Here is a 17,767-nt window from a genome sequence, read left to right as displayed (position 1 = left end):
CAAATGACGACGCTTTCCATGAGCGCACGTCGAGTACTAGTGATTATGTGCTTGTTGATGCCATCTTTGCGCGGGATTCACCATACGCTGTTACCGGGTAACTACTGGGACAGGGTTAGCTACTTAAGCAACCACAAAGGTTTAATCATGATCATTGACGTTAGTGGTCGGGATGGAGATGTGCCACAAGGATCAACGTAGGTGCGTCCACATCAAACGGTGCTATAGCCGCCAAGCACCAACAGACATTGTGCAAGCTCTCACTTATCAATGTACAATAAACATTGAACTACTTTTGTAAAGACACGTTTCACTTTCGTGTTATACCGATTCCTATGACGAAGGGATCAACCATGTCTTTTCTCCGTTTCTCAAGTACTTTAAAAACACAATATGGTACAAAGCTAGTGCTGCACTTAGATCTAAATGACATACAGCCTTTGGCATGAGCAAGCAGATTATAGCTTCTCAGAACGTGAAGATACGGATGAGCTATTTCTCGGGGTCTAGAAAAGTTATCATCTTACCATGCTTTCTTTTAATTGCTATTGTTTAGGTGTTGTTGCCCTTGCTTGTTTAATTTGGAAAAGGAATATTATCAACGAATTTAGTAGGTTACGCGTTTTTCTTAGGTATTTTTCACATTAAATTAGTTTTATGTTCAGGAACTAGAATGTCCCCCTTCAAATGAGATTTAGTAACTGCAAAAAACAAAAAGTAACTTCTTCAGGGAAGTACGAAGACGGGACGTTTTGCGCTACTATATTGATAATAATGGTCATATTTATTAAGATCTCTAAATCGGGCGCCCTGTGGGTGTACTTTGTCGTTCTGAACCATCGAAACGAACAAAACGTTTTGGCTAAGCTAATACCAAAACTCCGTACCCAAGACACCATTACATTCATGTAACTCTAGAAAACTTCCACTAGGCTTCTTTCTTTGCCTAGTTCCCAGAGCCTGCTTGCTTGTGTTTATCTCATGCACCGCCGCAATGACTGCAACGGCATTCTCGAGAAACATTTCGCTCTTTAACTCCCGCCCACGTCTACATAGTGCAGTGAGACAGAACGTACGTTAACAAAACAACAAAACAAAGCTCAAAAGCGTCTAGGGCGCCTTATTTCTTTCAATAATTGGATTGTGGTTTGTTTACGCACTACGATTCGTACTGCTGCGATGACAGCACGATAACGACGACGGCGGTGATGGTGACGATGTCTAGCGTTTAGCAACAGCGAAATTGCATTTCGACTCGTGCCCTGAACGAACGTATTGCCAGTCTCACCAGTTCAACATTTCAAGGGATTTGATTTCAGAAACGAACGAGGTAAACGCAAAGCCTGTGCTCCACATCAGCACACTTTTTTTTATAACATCGCAACGTATACTTTCAGTAAGCTACGCTAAGCTAGCACAACTACAGCAATCTGTGTTAGCCATGCGCGTCCCATGCCGTGTAAGAGCCTGGTACGCAAAGCTTCCTTGTGACAATGACTCTTAAACAGGTTGCAGAGCAATGGTATAAGTATTCATGTAGGTTACAATAGCGACTTCGCATCTTTGCTTTATTTAAAAGCAGGAATTGTTTAAGAGAAAATAAATAGTTATTAAAACATATTCAGCGTGTCTTAACTAATTAGAACGGTCAGACACTTCGAATGTTTAATAAAGGACATACGCTCGAGCTCACGCTTCCGTACAATTCCGTCACAATGCCATTTAAAAATACGCAACGGAGCGCAGCAGTTGTGAGATATAAGCCCAGATATTTTTTACTAAATGAGCCATGTTTACCAATGTAGCTGTTTAATTCACCTACCATCAAAAGCAGGCTCACTAGGCGGCTCAAGTCTAATAGACTGAGCAATCTTGGAGCGTACTTTTCTGGGACACACTGCATTTGAAAAAGTGCACTCGCCTTATAAGCCTGTATTTTTAAAGCACTTTAATATTGATGTCACCGAGGTGAAAGGACACGGCCACGCCGCACTGACATATTGGAAATAAACACGCTTCCTTATTCCTGTTCTACTATAAAAGCTGTAACAATAAACAGCGAGGCATTTTAGCTTATAAGTGCCAACAGGAAGGTGTCGTGCTAACAAATAAATTGATTGGAGAAACTTTCAACACTTCCATAGCTACAGCATCGTTTCGTGAGAAATATCTGACGGAGCATGCTGCTCGAATCCCGGAATCAGACTGCCACCTGATCTTTGCAGTTGCCCACTCAAACATTCATTACTTGCCTTCGACACGTAATGAGCATGGCTGAAACATAAGGTGAAGAAGCAAATCAAAAGTGGAAGCCCCTCAGAGTAAGCCTATGATAGATATCACTGAGGAAAGCTTCTCCTCCTGCCCCGCGGTGGGATATATCTATAGTTAATCAAAGGCAGTCAGTCATGTGCTCTTTTCTGCTCTTTCGGACCCAGAAGAAAAAGACAAGGAAGATACGCGCCTGCGTGTTTATTTTCGTTAGCGTCTTCGCACAGGGCCTGTACATAGCAGTAGATTGAACGCGATAGCATTGCGAAGTGACAGTGCACTTCGTCTTCAGCTAATGATGCGAGGCGAGTGAAAGGCAACGAAAAAGCGATGAATGGCGGTTTTGCGCCTGCAAAGGTCACTCATTCGTCACCACTACGGATGCTCGGCAGTTACGCAGAGAGGATGAACACGTGAAAGCACGCTCGCAGCAACCAAATAAATATCATTCCCGCAAAAGTATTCAAATATAATTGCTGCACCGTAGCACCACCCATCCCTGAAACAAGGAAAAAAAAGAAATTGATGCCGGGTGGAAAGGTGGGTACGTTGCGAATCACTTACCCGTTAATTCACGTGATGAGATGAAGCGTCTACATGAGGTAGTGTTAGTAAGTCTAAACTTAAGTCCCATATCTAATGAAATGAAATGCATATCCAGTGAAATGGCAACTCTCCATTATTGTCTCGGTGGTTCGTGACGAAGAATTAGTGACAGTGTTTTGGTATGTTAAGCACTTCTCTTTCGATGACGTTACTTAAAAAAAGAAATATCAATCAATCAATCAATCAATCAATCAATCAATCAATCAATCAATCAATCAATCAATCAATCAATCATCAATCAATCAATCAATCAATCAATCAATCAATGATTTATTTAACGTGCCCAGGAACAACCGTAAGGTCTTTGTGCTGGCGCACGCAAAAAAAAACAATAAAAATAAACAATACAATACAGACAGTTTTCAGAAATAAAAAGAGCAAAAACACGTAGACAAAGAGAAATGAACACAAAAGGGGAGGAGTAAAATAAGACAACACGAGAAATATCGACGGGGCATAAAAAATTAGATTGCATATATACAACTATGTGGAAAGACTGAGAAGGGAAGACTTTGTACATTGTGCCACACTATGTCAAAACAGTGCAAAGCTCGGATAAAAACAATGATTGTGGGCTATGAAAAACGTCAAGATCAAGAAAATTAACATTATAGAGACTTTGTATTCTGTGAACGGTAGAGTGTTGGAAGAAGCAGGTGGGTACATGAAACGGTCTGTTCTCTCTGGTTAACTTACGCGGAATTCGAAAATTTACACAATTGAGAAGTACAGGGCAGGATATGATACCGTGGACTAGCTTGTAAAGAAATAAGAGATCAGAGCGATTTCGTCGGCAGTGAAGTGATGGCAGTGATAATAATTCAGCAGTACTTGAACGAGATCCAGAGTCATTTTAGCAAAGCGATGGTTATATATGCTGAGGAATTTTTTCTGGACTCGTTCAATGGTGTTACCGCTGGATTGAGCAATGCCATTCCATATCACGGACGCATACTCAAGTTGCGGAAGACATATTGCCGTGTACAATTTGTGTAGGGCCATGGGAGACCTGAATTCTCGAGATATTCTACAAACACATCCGAGAGAACGAAGGCTCCGCATAGCAGCACGCTTAACGTGAGAAGAAAAGTTTAACGCGCTGTCAACAACAACACCAAGATCACTGATTTCATAAACCTTGCATAACGGCACAGAATTGACGGAGTATTGAAATGACACGCTAGATGTTTTGCGAGTGATAGACATGAATTTTGTCTTCGAGGTATTCAGAGAAAGGTTATTACCGTCGCACCATTCGGAAAAAGAGCGCAAGTCTGACTGCAGCAAGCGACAGTCGTTAACTGAATGAATTTCCTTAAAATTCTTGATGTCATCGGCATACAAGAGGAAAGAAGAATTACTAATGGCAGAAGAAACATCATTAACGTAAATTAAAAATAGGAGTGGGCCTAATACCGACCCTTGAGGGACCCCACTAGTCACTTTATACAAAGAAAACGTTTGGCCATTTACGGCAACATAACAATATCTATTGAGCAGATAGCTCTGCAGGAGATTCACAACTGACAAATCAACATCAAAGTGCGCAAGTTTAACCATAATCAGCGTGTGGCTGACTACGTCAAAAGCCTTGCTCAGGTCACAGTAAATTACGTCAACCTGTCCTCTCTGAGAAATAGGTGTGGAGATCTGCGTCATGAAACTAGCAAGATTTGTGGTAGTTGAGCGGCCAGCGAGAAAACCATGTTGATTAGGAATCAATGAGTTTTTCACACTAAAAGACAATATGTCGTGAAGAGCCAGCTCGAAGATCTTTGGTGTGGCACATAGTAGAGAAATCGGGCGATAATTAGAAGCATTTGTTTTAGAGCCCGACTTAAATACTGGAAAAACACGAGCATTTTTCCACATGCTTGGAAATGTGGAAGTGTCCAGGCAGTTATTAAATATCGTAGTCAGTACTGGGACAAATATACTACCATAAGCTTTTAGTATGGCGGAGGGGATGCCATCTGGCCCACATGATAAGGATGGTTTTAAGCGCTTAATGCATTCGCAGATAAGATTTTCATCCAGCGACAAAGCACTGGATGAGCTAACCGCCTTGGGCTGTTGTCTGATATCAGTGCTAGAGTCTGAGGCCTTATAAACGGATGAGAAATGCGTGGCAAAACAGTCAGCGACGGCATGCACTTCTACCCCATTTGAGTCCAGTAGTCTGAAGGACTCTCCGCTTTTGCTGGACCGTTTACGTACATACTTCCAAAACTCAGCCGGCCTGTCAGAGGCGCTTTTTTCTAAGAATTCAATATACGAACTATGATCCCGTTTATATAGGCGTTTAGAGAGAGTTCGAAAGAAGCTGAACTCTTACTTCCACTCGCTGGATGGAGAACATTTAGATTTCCTGTGTGCGTGATCTTTATGCTTCAGTGCACTGATAAGTTCAAATGAGAACCAGTGGGGATATTTACGTTGTTTAGGTGTATATTGGGGAATAAAATTACGCATGCTGCTCAGTACAAGCTCTGTAAACCGATCAACCTGCTCATCAACATTTGGTTTGTCAGTAACCTGTGACCACTCAACGGTAGACAAGTGATGATAGAGGCCCGTGTAATCACCTCGCTTGAAGGCAAATCTCGGAGATTTGTTTACGTAACTGCTGAAGCTCGTTGTTTCGGCTGATGCGGATAATCTTACGTTAAGTGGTGGGTGGAATTTGTCCGCACGTACAAGAGAGATGTCGGAGCGGGAAACTTCAAGGGGTTGATCGTTTGACACACACAGGTCTAAGACGTTGCCACTGGAATTGACGACTGAGTTATGTTGCAGTAGGGAATTAAACGCCAGAAAGTCCAAGAGCAGGCTGCACTTTTTCTCTATGAAATGATTGTAATGAGAAAAAGTAAGCGTGCTCCAGTCAATTCCAGGTGCATTAAAATCCCCAAGAACAATAATTCTGTGCCCACTATGAGAAGATACCACAAGTTCAATGGAAGACATGGCATCATGGAACGAGGCAGGGGACATGCTGGGCGGTAAATAGAAACATCCAATCAACAATTTTTCACTGCGCTCAAGGTTGGTTTCTAGCCAAATGGATTCTTCGATAGCTTCTAGGTCTTTCCGTCTAACGGATTTCAGTGAATTGTCAATGGCAATCAGCACGCCACCGCCTTTCTGCTTGGTTTCACTGAAATCTCGGTCACTGCGGAAGGTGGTGTAGGTCGGGGGAAAAAAGTCAGATGAGGGAATTTCAGCGCCTAGCCAGGTTTCAGAAATAGCAATAATAGGAAAAGAAGACGAAAGAACATTAGAGAAAAACTCTCGTGTCTTGGTACGTAGACCACGAGCATTTTGGTAGAATATGTCTACGTTACACGGCACTTTCGATTCCAGTCACTTGCTAAGAGGGATGAAGCATGTCATCGCGCAGCTCCCCACGAAATGGCTTGAAGAGGCATCCGAGGGGCCACATAATAATAATAATAATAATAATAATAATAATAATAATAATAATAATAATAATAATAATAATAATAATAATAATAATAATAATAATAATATATAGTATTATTATTATTATTATTATTATTATTATTATTATTATTATATTATTATTAGCATCCCGACTGGTTCTCATCTGAACTTATCAGTGCACTGAAGCATGAAGATCACGCACACAGGAAATCTAAATGTTCTCCATCCAGCGAGTGGAAGGAAGAGTTCAGCTTTTTTCGAACTCTCTCTAAACGCCTATATAAAAATGGATCGTTGTTCGTACATTGAATTCTTAGAAAAAAGCGCCTCTGACAGGCCGGCTGAGTTTTGGAAGTATGTACGTAAACGGTCCAGCAAAAGCGGAGAGTCCTTCAGACTACTGGACTCAAATGGGGCAGAAGTGCATGCCGTCGCTGACTGTTTTGCCACGCATTTCTCATCTGTTAGAAGGCCTCAGACTCTAGCACTGATATCAGACAACAGCCCAAGGTAGTTAGCCCATCCAGTGCTTTGTCGCTGGATGAAAATCTTATCAGCGAATGCATTAAGCGCTTAAAACTATCCTTATCATGTGGCCCAGATGGCATCCCCTCCGCCATACTAAAAGCTTATGGTAGTATATTTGTCCCAGTACTGACTACGATATTTAATAACTGCCTGGACACTTCCACATTTCCTAGCATGTGGAAAACTGCTCGTGTTTTCCCAGTATTTAAGTCGGGCTCTAAGACAGATGTTTCTAATTATCGCCCGATTTCTCTACTATGTGCCACATCAAAGATCTTCGAACTGGCTCTTCACGAAATATTGTCTTTTAGTGTGAAAAACTCATTGATTCCAAATCAACATGGTTTTCTTGCTGGCCGCTCAACTACCACAAATCTTGCTAGTTTCGTGACGCAGATCTCCACACCTATTTCTCAGAGAGGACAGGTTGACGTAATTTACTGTGACCTGAGCAAGGCTTTTGACGTAGTCAGCCACACGCTGATTATGGTTAAACTTGCGCACTTTGATGTTGATTTGTCAGTTGTGAATCTCCTGCAGAGCTATCTGCTCAATAGATATTGTTATGTTGCCGTAAATGGCCAAACCTCTTCTTTGTATAATCTGACTAGTGGGGTCCCTCAAGTGTCGGTATTAGGCCCACTCCTATTTTTAATTTACGTTAATGATGTTTCTTCTGCCATTAGTAATTCTTCTTTCCTCTTGTATGCCGATGACATCAAGATTTTTAAGGAAATTCATTCAGTTAACGACTGTCGCTTGCTGCAGTCAGATTTGTGTTCTTTTTCCGAATGGTGCAACGGCAATAACCTTTCTCTGAATACCTCAAAGACAAAATTCATGTTTATCACTCGCAAAACATCTAGCGTGTCATTTCAATACTCTGTCAATTCTGTGTCGTTATGCAAGGTTTATGAAATCAGCGATCTTGGTGTTGTTGTTGACAGCGCGTTAAACTTTTCTTCTCACGTTAAGCGTGCTGCTATGCGGGGCCTTCGTTCTCTCGGATGTGTTTGTCGAATATCTCGAGAATTCAGGTCTCCCATGGCCCTACACAAATTGTACACGGCAATATGTCTTCCACAACTTGAGTATGCGTCCGTGATGTGGAATGGCATTGCTCAATCCAGCGGTAACACCACTGAACGGGTCCAGAAAAAATTCCTCAGCATACATAACCATCGCTTTGCTAAAAATGACTCTGGATCTCGTTCAAATACTGCTGAATCATTATCACTGCCATCACTTCACTGCCGACGAAATCGTTCTGATCTCTTATTTCTTTACAAGCTAGTCCACGGTATCATATCCTGCCCTGTACTTCTCAATTGTGTTAATTTTCGAATTCCGCGTAAGTTAACCAGAGAGAACAGACCGTTTCATGTACCCACCTGCTTCTTCCAACACTCTACCGTTGACAGAATACAAAGTCTTTATAATATTAATTTTCTTGACCTTGACATTTTTCATAGTCCACAATCACTGTTTTTATTTGAGCTTTGCACTGTTTTGACATAGTATGGCACAATGTACAAAGTCTTCCCTTCTCCGTCTTTCCGCATAGTTGTATATATGCAATCTAATTTTTTATTCCCCTTCAACATTTCTCATGTTGTCTTATTTTACTCCTCCCCTTTTGTGTTCATTTCTATTTGTCTACGTGTTTTTGCTCTTTTTATTTCTGAAGACTGTCTGTATTGTATTGTTTATTTTTATTGTTTTTTTTTGCGTGCGCCTGCACAAAGACCTCACGGTTGTTCCTGGGCACGTTAAATAAATGATTGATTGATTGATTGATTGATTGATTATATTATTATTATTATTATTATTATTATTATTATTATTATTATTATTATTATTATTATTATTATTATTATTATTATTATTATTATTATTATTATTATTATTATTATTATTATTATTAAGGTAACCAGGAATATGTATGTTACGTTATAAGTAAAATAAATTTTCGTGGGGTCAAAATGAAAATGCTTGCTTCTTTACGAGGCAGTAGATTAATCAAGATAATGGCAAGAGGTAAACAAACTAATAAATACGCAATAGGTATTCATGTTTTAACAGCAAAGCGTCAGCATGAACAAAAAAAGGGCTTGAGAAGTTTAAAGGTGCACAGGAACCGAAACTGAAAGCAATAAAACTTGGGCTGCCCCTCGAGTGGTGGTGAAAGCACTGGAAGCAGAGGAGCAGCAAGAGAGACGGATTGCGGAAGATTACCAAAGCCGAGCCCATTAATCCCCTATCAGGAGTCTAATAAACGCAGCGAGTCCACCACATATCCCTTCCTCTTGGGCTCGAAACCAAAGGGGGGGGGGGGATGAACACAACGAAGCCAGTAAGCGAAGAAGGAAAAAGAAAGAACAGGGCGGAAGATGGCCGATGTTCGAGGAACGCAAACAACCGTGCGCCCGTCGCTCCCATTTTCAAACAGCGCCAATGCAGAGCGAGAGGGGTTTGCGGGGGGGGGACACGCCGGAAGTACAGTCGTCGAAAAAAAAAAGCAAGAGGAATTAGCGGCGAAAGAAAAAATGTCCTAATTAGCCGAACGACTTGCGAGCGCGGCAAACACGTGAGGCGGTGTCTTATCGCCCTGCTAAATACTGCATGGTCAAAAAGAGGAGCTCTTGTGTTCGAACCGCCTTGTTTGGGAAGCCTCTCGGGCACCGAGATGGACAGCGCAAAAGACAATGTCGTTGGCCGCGGAAGGGAGGCTCCGGCCAATCGCTTTTCGGTCACCAATTTGAGGACGTCTTACGAGCATACTTTCCATGTCCTCCTAAATTGTAACAGAACACATCTATTACTGACAAAGTGTAGATCGCGCTAATGCGACCTGACGTGCTCAGCCATGGACAGTTGAAACTTTTTAATCTAGTATTGAGATAGCCGGCTCTACTGTAGCCGGCTATACGAACGAAAGTAGCCGAACGAAAGTATTTCAGTCTATTTGAAGCGTATGCGCTTACGCGTCTTCTTTCAACGTAGCTCATCTTTGTTTTGCTAGAGATATGAATGTAGGGAGAGCTTGAAACTAGGACTGTTCTATCCTCTTCCTGTCCGTCAAGCAAAGCCATCGTGTCACCGGCATGCCATGTGATCACCCTCAACATGTGGCCGCCAAAAAAGAAAGAAAATGCGTGTACTCTTCAAGTCCCCAACAAAGACGATTCTATTTCTCGAAGTCCCGAAGCTGACATTAGCATTGAGTGTATCTATTTTTTTTTTTTTGAAGATCCTCACGTTGACTGCGTCTCCCTCTCGCTTAGCGAGACAAATAACTTTGCGTTAATATTGCCATCGCCTCGTCTGCAGCGTCGCTTTCCGCACTGTTCTAGGCAAGCGAAGCGGTTTTTTTTTTTCTTTTGCCACAGTAGCGGATGCTTCCTCTTTGAACGAAACCACTTTTCTGCGAGGTTGACGCCGTGCGACCAGCGTGACCCAGTGAGTGCAGGGCACGATGCCGCGCTTTCATCCAACGCCAAAGAAGACGTGTGCCTGCACACGTTTCATTTTCCCTTTCAACTGTGTTCGATGATAACCCATACCAACGAATGGCGTTCAATTATTCGTATGGTGCTAAAGCATTACATCAAAGCTTTCCCACCGCCGCCACTGGTGACTGAACTGGCGATACTGCGCCAAACCACAGTTGGGAGCGGGACGATCCCGGCGACTCAGTTAAAGCAAAAACCTTAGCTGTCTCATCAAACACGAAAAGTGATCGTCGGCTTGGCGGCGGCGTCAACGCGATGTGACGTAAAAATCATCATTATGTGATGACGTCACCGTGAGGTTACATAACGTCCAGGAGACACAAACAACGTCACCATATGACGTCATATGGGGTACCAATGCAATCGACTGTGAAGAAAAAAAAAGTGAAAGAAAAGGAAGAAGCGCATGGCTTTCGCCTTCGAGTCATCTTAGGTGAAAGCATAAGGGACCGCGTGCGTTTTGTCACTTGCTCGCCGAGTATAACGTGGACAGTGCTGCTTGCGCGGCGCCGACTGAGAGAGTTGTGACGTCTGTACATCAGTTTCTGAGGCAGCACCGGATACTGCATACGTAAGCATACGTAAACTTTCATCGCGTACTGTAAAGGGTGCCTCGCCGCTGCATGAGGCTTTTAACGGAGAAGTCACCTTAACGTACGGCAAAGAGTTCTCGAAGCTATGGCGCGAATTCGCATTCGTTTACTGCGCCAGTTTCAACTCAGTAGAGAATACGAGCATTATTTTCGCAAAGAAGGGTTCTCGATTAGCTAGATATCCGTGTACAAAACGTCGTCATAGCTCCCCCGTTGCAGTAGCAGTGTCACCGTATTTGTCGCGCCGACGTTGGCGCGGTGCTGTCGTCATTATCATGTCGCCGTCGTTGCCGTTTTTCGTGTTGTAGTCGTAACACGCGATTTTCACAGGATTACAGGCGTCTTGCGCAGAGTTGTGCGCGTCGTAAGCGAGAAACGGGATTTAATGGATGCTTCAAAGGTTTGATTGGCCATGCACCTAGCTTGTTACTCCAGAATAAGAGGGTCACATACGAAGTCACCCATTTATGCATTGCTAATAATAATAATAATAATAATAATAATAATAATAATAATAATAATAATAATAATAATAATAATAATAATAATAATAATAATAATAATAATAATAATAATAATAATTGTTAGGGTTTTACGTCCCAAAGCCGCGACATGACTATGGGGGACGCCATAGTGGAGGGCTCCGGAAATTTTGACCATCTGATGTTCTTTAACCTACACCTAATTCTAAGTACACGGGCGTCAAGCGTTTCGCCTCCATTCAAATGCGACTACCGCGACCGGGATTCGATCCCACGACCTTCGCGCACTTTATACATCGCAAATAGCTAACATCACATACAGGTCACTTATGTGGCGACAATTAGTAACTAGTGCGTGCGGTAGGGGCCACTGTGTAGCAAGTGGGTAGCAGGTAGGGGGAGCTACTACTGCCGCATGATCAGAGAAATCGCTCATGTTCGCTATTTCTTGCATTCGTTTCTATTTTTCGTTTTACTGCTGCAGCAATATACTTCCTGTTTGCTCCCCTTTCGAACTTAGATCCCATGACCGATTACCGAATGGCTGGGCTACTCAAACTGCAGTGAGACTCAAGCAGCCCACAATTAATATTTTTTTGTCTACTTAGTAGAAAGCCACTGATGACTGTTTCATATAATGGAGGTTGGAAACTTGTTATTAGAGTATTATATGCACGGATTGCAATTCTATCTTGTCAGAAGCAGTGATGGAAGCGCGGTTTCAAGCAAGAATAAAATTCTATGCCGCTATAACGGACCGTAACGTTTTTATCACTGTTTATGATTTATTTCTCAAGCGCTTGTTTGTACTTTCTTTACTCGCAGTAATTACTTACCAGCTGTCCCTACATTTACGCCTCCACTTGCGCTGCATAAACAGTTTTTAAGAACAACACACCAACTAGCCCGTGAATGAACTGTCTGGGAGCTTTCCATTTTGTTCATTTTTTGTGATGGGGACGCAACTCATTCTTGCTGACGTTTGGCTTTTAATCTTGAGGTGGCATTAAAGCGAAACATTGTGCAAGGCCATTGTGATAGCGGACTATTTCCGGGTCCACCAGAATCAGAGCGTCTCGGGCAAGAATACGTGAAATTCTATCACGTTTTGTAAAGGGTGCTCTGAGGCAGCACAAGTCCTTTTGCGCAGACGTTTTCCTAACGTACGCTGAGGAACGTTCTAATAATAATGGCGGTTCTTTCATTATTGCTTCAGAGAAGGTAGCAATAATCAAAAGGCAATGTGCTGTGTGTGCTGTGGAAGGCTGTGGCATGTGTTAGGGCGACGATATGCTGCATCGGGAGGTAGAAAAATATGTTGCTGTGTCCAAACTGCGAAGACGCTCTTATTGCGTGATCGACTTGTAAAAAATTCTGAATTCGTTACACTAATAACTGCGGTTTTAGGACCATGAAGAGCGTGTGTTTGGAAGGTGTCACGAGGTAAACTATCCTCCACTTTCAGAGTGAGAGCAAAGTGCCAAAGACCGGTCGTGTTCGCATTCATTACATTACAAAAAATTCCGGCAGATCGCGCGCAGTGTGGGAGTTGATGTCATGCTAGGCAGCCAGCGAATAGCAGCCTGTGCCGCATTTCGTTTGCTTTGAGCCAAGCGTCGCAAAGTGGAGTGACGTCTTTGCGCGTGCACTTTCAGTACTTGTGCGTATATCATGGTCCTACCAGTCACATCTACTACACGGGCGCCTAAAAGGCAGCTTACGGCCCGACGTAACGTCGGCACTCACGTTAGAGTACGGACGTCAGTTTTATTGGAACGAAGTGCAGGTTACGCTGTTTTTAAAATGAATTTTTATGCGAACCGCTCGGGATGACTGATTTTGATCGCACTAAAGGAAAGAAGTGCATCCGCCCTTTACATGAAGCAAGAGATACATTTTTCTTCCCGCTTCCTTTTTATCATCTTGTATATTTATTAAGAAAATAAAGGGCGCCAGTGCAACATGCTCCGAAATGTGTAAGCTCGCTGGAATGTGAATGAAGCGCTCCCGAAACCGACTACATCGAAAGCAAACGCTCTTTATTTTTAATTCAGCACATTGTAAAACAATACCAAGAGGACAATTGTCCGGGTATACGGCGTACGCCTAAACAGGCTTCCGGACAACTAACCGCAATATCGCATCTACAGCACCATCAGTTTGCATTGTAGTAGCTGCTCTCATCTTAATTGATTCTCGGGTTCTTTTAAGTCGGCGTCTTTGTATTATGTGTCGTTCTCTTCCGTAGGCATTGACATTAAGTTGTTCACTTCTGCATTTCTAGGTGCTGATTTAAAAGTCGACAACTAAACACGATCTCACCAACAGCTTAAGTCGCAAATTCCTGATACGTTTCCGGATGCTTAGTTCGCAAGGCGCATAAGCATAGCGATTGAACACATGCTACGTAAGGATACAAGAGAGCTACCGGCCAGTTGATTGCACGGCGAAAGAAGACCTCTGCTATATGGGCCAATGCGCATCATTTCCCATTTATACTCCTCTCTTCGGTGCCGGATAAGTAATTCGCTCGGATTGTCCTCAGTGTACTTAACAAATCGATAGCGGTGTAAACCAAATATTTACAAGCAGTAATAAGGCTTTGGGGCAGTGAGTTATCCATCAATGCTTGCTGCACGCATACTGTCCTCACACGGCTTCTAGTCGTTTGCTTTTGACGATACCATTGAGATCAAACACAAGAATATATTGCCTACTCTAAGGTATTCTCGCGAATATCGTAAAGTATATATATCGTAAGGGATTGTCGGAAATATTTAAACACTCTATGGTACTTTTGCAAATAACAAGGACCTTTTTGACCAAAAGTGCTTTTCACGTTAAACACGGTTTCCCCTCCTCAAATGTAGTAGTACGATTTTGTACGTATACGGTGCTATGCAAAATACTGAACATGACACGAAGCTCAGCCGCTCAGCGCGCTGGAATTTTGTACGCTGATTTCCTCTCCCGACGGAAACAACAGAAGAAAGCTGCACTAAGAAAGTACAGAGGCAAGGAGATAAATGATAAGCGCGCTTTCTTGCCTCATTAATTTTGTCCAGACCTTTTCCTACATCAAACTTGCACACTACCGTCTTCTCAAATACTCAGCAGGAATGAACCACCATCGACTGCTACGCGTTTGAGTGCGTCCCGTGTCCTCAGGTGAAGTGACATTCCAAGCGAGCCAAATTTCTCTAGTGACCTAGACAGCTGCGTGCTCTGAGTTTTTAGAAAATATCTTGTGCCTACGAGATAGCAAATTAGATTATGTATACGTACCACGGCATCATATTCCCGAAAGAAAAAGGCCGAAACGTTTCAAGAATGCGTCTCAAAATTTTTTCATGACTGTTACTCATCCCCTAAAAGACTTCCTAGTTCGTTCTAATTAGTGAACATACAGCTTCCTTTTACCGCTGCTACTAGACGCAAGGGCACCTGAACCAGCATAACTGGACTGTGTACGCCTTTCCGTGGCTTTTACTAATGTTAGTTTGTAAGGAGTAACGGCTGTATAGTTGGGTTATAGTGGAAAATGTAGAGCGCCCACAAAATTTTTCAATAAACGCACTATGATGTTAATTTTAACAGTAAGAAATCAGTTACTTCAGCAAACGCGCAACTGCAGACTGAATATGTCGAGATAAGCTTGTTTGCTGGCCTTTACTAACGCAATTAGCAGTGCAGTGCGCTCATGAAATGCACAGGCAAAAGAAAAAAAAAAGATTCCACAAATTATTTCAATGAAAACATAGCATTCTATGAGGCGGCTACCGATTGAGCAGAACCACTTTCATAAGAAATACAATTTCGAAGTGTGCTTCAATATTCAATAGACGGCACACTGCTAAATAAGTGCATTTGCGCGTTGAGCTTAACTGGTAGATAAAGTCATTTGCCTCAATGATTCGCCTGTAGGCGGCGAAAGCTCGTCATGCTGTTTTTTGCAGATAGAAATTTATTTTGACAGATAACTATCCTGATTACGAGGACTGGATTATTAAGGTAAAGAAACGGACAGAATTGCTAGTAAATAACTGACGGAATTAAATCCTCGGAGAGATGGCAGATTCAAGTCATACATTAGAAGTACAGAACAATATATTTAGAGCTTCAGCAAACACTTTCGTAGTCGGCATTCAGGCGCAATTTGCACTCTTTCGACGTCAATAGAATGTCGCCGACTGAACCGCAGTCTAGTAAAAGAGATCTTGTATATCTCGAACGGCTGCATTATTTAAACAAAGCAGGCGCCATGATGAGAAGGTGGCCGCTTCCGCGTTGTGCAGTTCAGTCGCACATGCATGTAACATAGGTAATCAACGCTAGATTGTTTCACAGAGAAAAATATGCAGTCTGGAAACATACCCCGCGATACTCATGGCAGCCAGAAACAGTTTTTTTATTGTTTTTTAGTGATTTTCACGCGTGAATGAGGTATTGTTAAAACACATACATTTACTCATCAATATTTTCATGATCTTTTATTCGAATGTAATTTATGCAAAACAAATACTAATTGTTGAAGTTAACAGCGTGCGCAGAAAGCGTGATCCTACTTCATTTACATAACGCTGCGGAAAGCAGCGTAAAATTAAAGTCCTTACGCAACGTGCTGATGTAAATAAAGCGCCTCGCGAACTTGATGTCAACGTTAACATTGATTTAGTTTAAACTTATTACCTTCTCGTTCCACCTTCGCTGCAATGATGTCGATGCAAAGTTTTGCTTCGATAGCGCTCCGTATCAGCAACAGAAACAAATCGTGTAAATCTGGAACAGACATCTCTTGTGTCCACACGAGCAGCAAAAAGCGATAGTGTAGTATCGGCGCCATGAAGCAAGAGTTAAAGACCAGTGCTTACAAACTTCAATATGTTTACCTTGCCTCCTGACACAAGCCCCACCTCACTGATGTCACCAAGTTTAGTTTTCTGTCGGAACAAATCGTGCGCGTGTACTTGCGCATGCGCAGAAGCGAGGAGTGCCTGACAGTATCTCCTGTCGACAAAGCGCGCTGTCTCGCGCGTTAAGGTTTTTCAAAAACTGCTGGCTTCGGGTCGTCCTTCTTTTTTTCAACTTTGTTCTCAGAATTTTTTGGGCATCCTAACAAGTGCACTGACTTATTTATATGAACAACACTGGGAATAAAACAAAAGTTGCTCCCCTTGTTTTTGCTGAGAGACGAGCAACGCCCTGAATATTGCATTCCGCGCTCAGCACACCCCACCGGGAGGGAAGGCGTGTCAAGTACTCGGTCGGTGAAAAAAAAAAAAAAAGCCGAAAGAGACGAACGTTCAGCGTCCGCGACACGATAAAAACAAGCGAACAGTGCGCGCGTTCAGGGGCTTGCATTGGCTGCGCGAAAGGACAGGCGCCAGCTGTTCTCCGCCGCGGCGATGAGAACAAAAAGCGCGTGGCCAAACTCGCAGCACTTAAAAAACAAAAGGAAGGAAGAGGGAACACAATTGTACTCGTGTGTGGACAACAGCTATGGGATGCAAATGATCTGTGTTCCTCATGCAATGCACGTCGCGCACACGTAGAAAGTTGGTGCCGGCCGTGTACACAAAAGCATGCATTGCCCGATTCCCTCGGCACGCGTGGTTTTCCTAGTACATTGAATCGACAGGATGGGAACCACTGCGGATCTACATTCGCAGTAAGTGACGCGCTCATAATGAAAACGTGGTTGCGTTCTTTAGGAAACAAAATTAAGTGTGTCAACACGCGGCAGTGGTGCGTGTATTAGGGAAAATGACAGACATGCAGACGAGGAAAAAACGCAGCGAAGAGAAAATGCAAGTTGCAAGACAGCAAGTAGGGACAACGCTGGCCAGCGCGCGGAGTCCGCAGCGTGGACCGGAGGCACTCACCCGAGGCAGCATCGGCTACGGCGGAGCTGCGGCGCGGGACCGAACCAAGCGAGCGGGCCGGACCGCGGCAGGCATAGCACTGGGAACCAGCGCTCGGAGGCGATACCAAAAAAACGCACGCCCCCTCTGCCGGTGGCGGAGCAGTACGGACCACGCGGCAGCAACTCTTCTCCTCGCGCTTCCCATACTTCCCCAAAGGCGCACCTCTCGCCTTCCCTACTTTCCCAGGCACTTCCCTAAGAGTGCAGCGCCATTTCCTCGCCTAGCGGCCATCCAGTAAGGTGCGCCGCCTCAGAGCAGCGTGCGGAGCGAAGCGCTGCGCGGGGCGCAGTCCCGCCCTCGTCGGAAATACAAAGTGAAGGGAAGAAAAGGAGGAAAGGAGAGGATCGCGCGATTCGGAAGGCGAGCGAGGCGGCAGCAAAATAATGAGCAAAGGGGGTGCACCACTC

The 17,767-nt window shown here is 43.4% G+C and overlaps 1 protein-coding gene across 5 annotated transcripts in view; it reads right to left on the bottom strand.

Annotated features, from left to right (window-relative positions):
• The window catches only part of LOC119379196 (complexin), an 810,485-nt gene that overhangs the window by 366,802 nt on the left and 425,916 nt on the right, over nucleotides 1-17,767 (bottom strand). The window contains exon 1 of one of the 5 annotated variants that reach the window (XM_037648415.2): nucleotides 17,319-17,507. The exons of the other annotated variants lie outside the window; for them this stretch is intronic. The gene's annotated coding sequence lies outside the window, so the exon portion shown is untranslated. Of the gene's footprint in view, nucleotides 1-17,318; nucleotides 17,508-17,767 lie in introns of those variants that run through there. 5 annotated transcript variants of the gene reach the window in all.

The sequence above is a fragment of the Rhipicephalus sanguineus genome, chromosome 1, assembly GCF_013339695.2.
Source record: "Rhipicephalus sanguineus isolate Rsan-2018 chromosome 1, BIME_Rsan_1.4, whole genome shotgun sequence".
In the NCBI taxonomy this organism is placed as follows: domain Eukaryota; kingdom Metazoa; phylum Arthropoda; class Arachnida; order Ixodida; family Ixodidae; genus Rhipicephalus; species Rhipicephalus sanguineus.
Note: the sequence above shows the minus strand (reverse complement) of the source record. Positions and strands in the feature narration are given on the sequence as shown.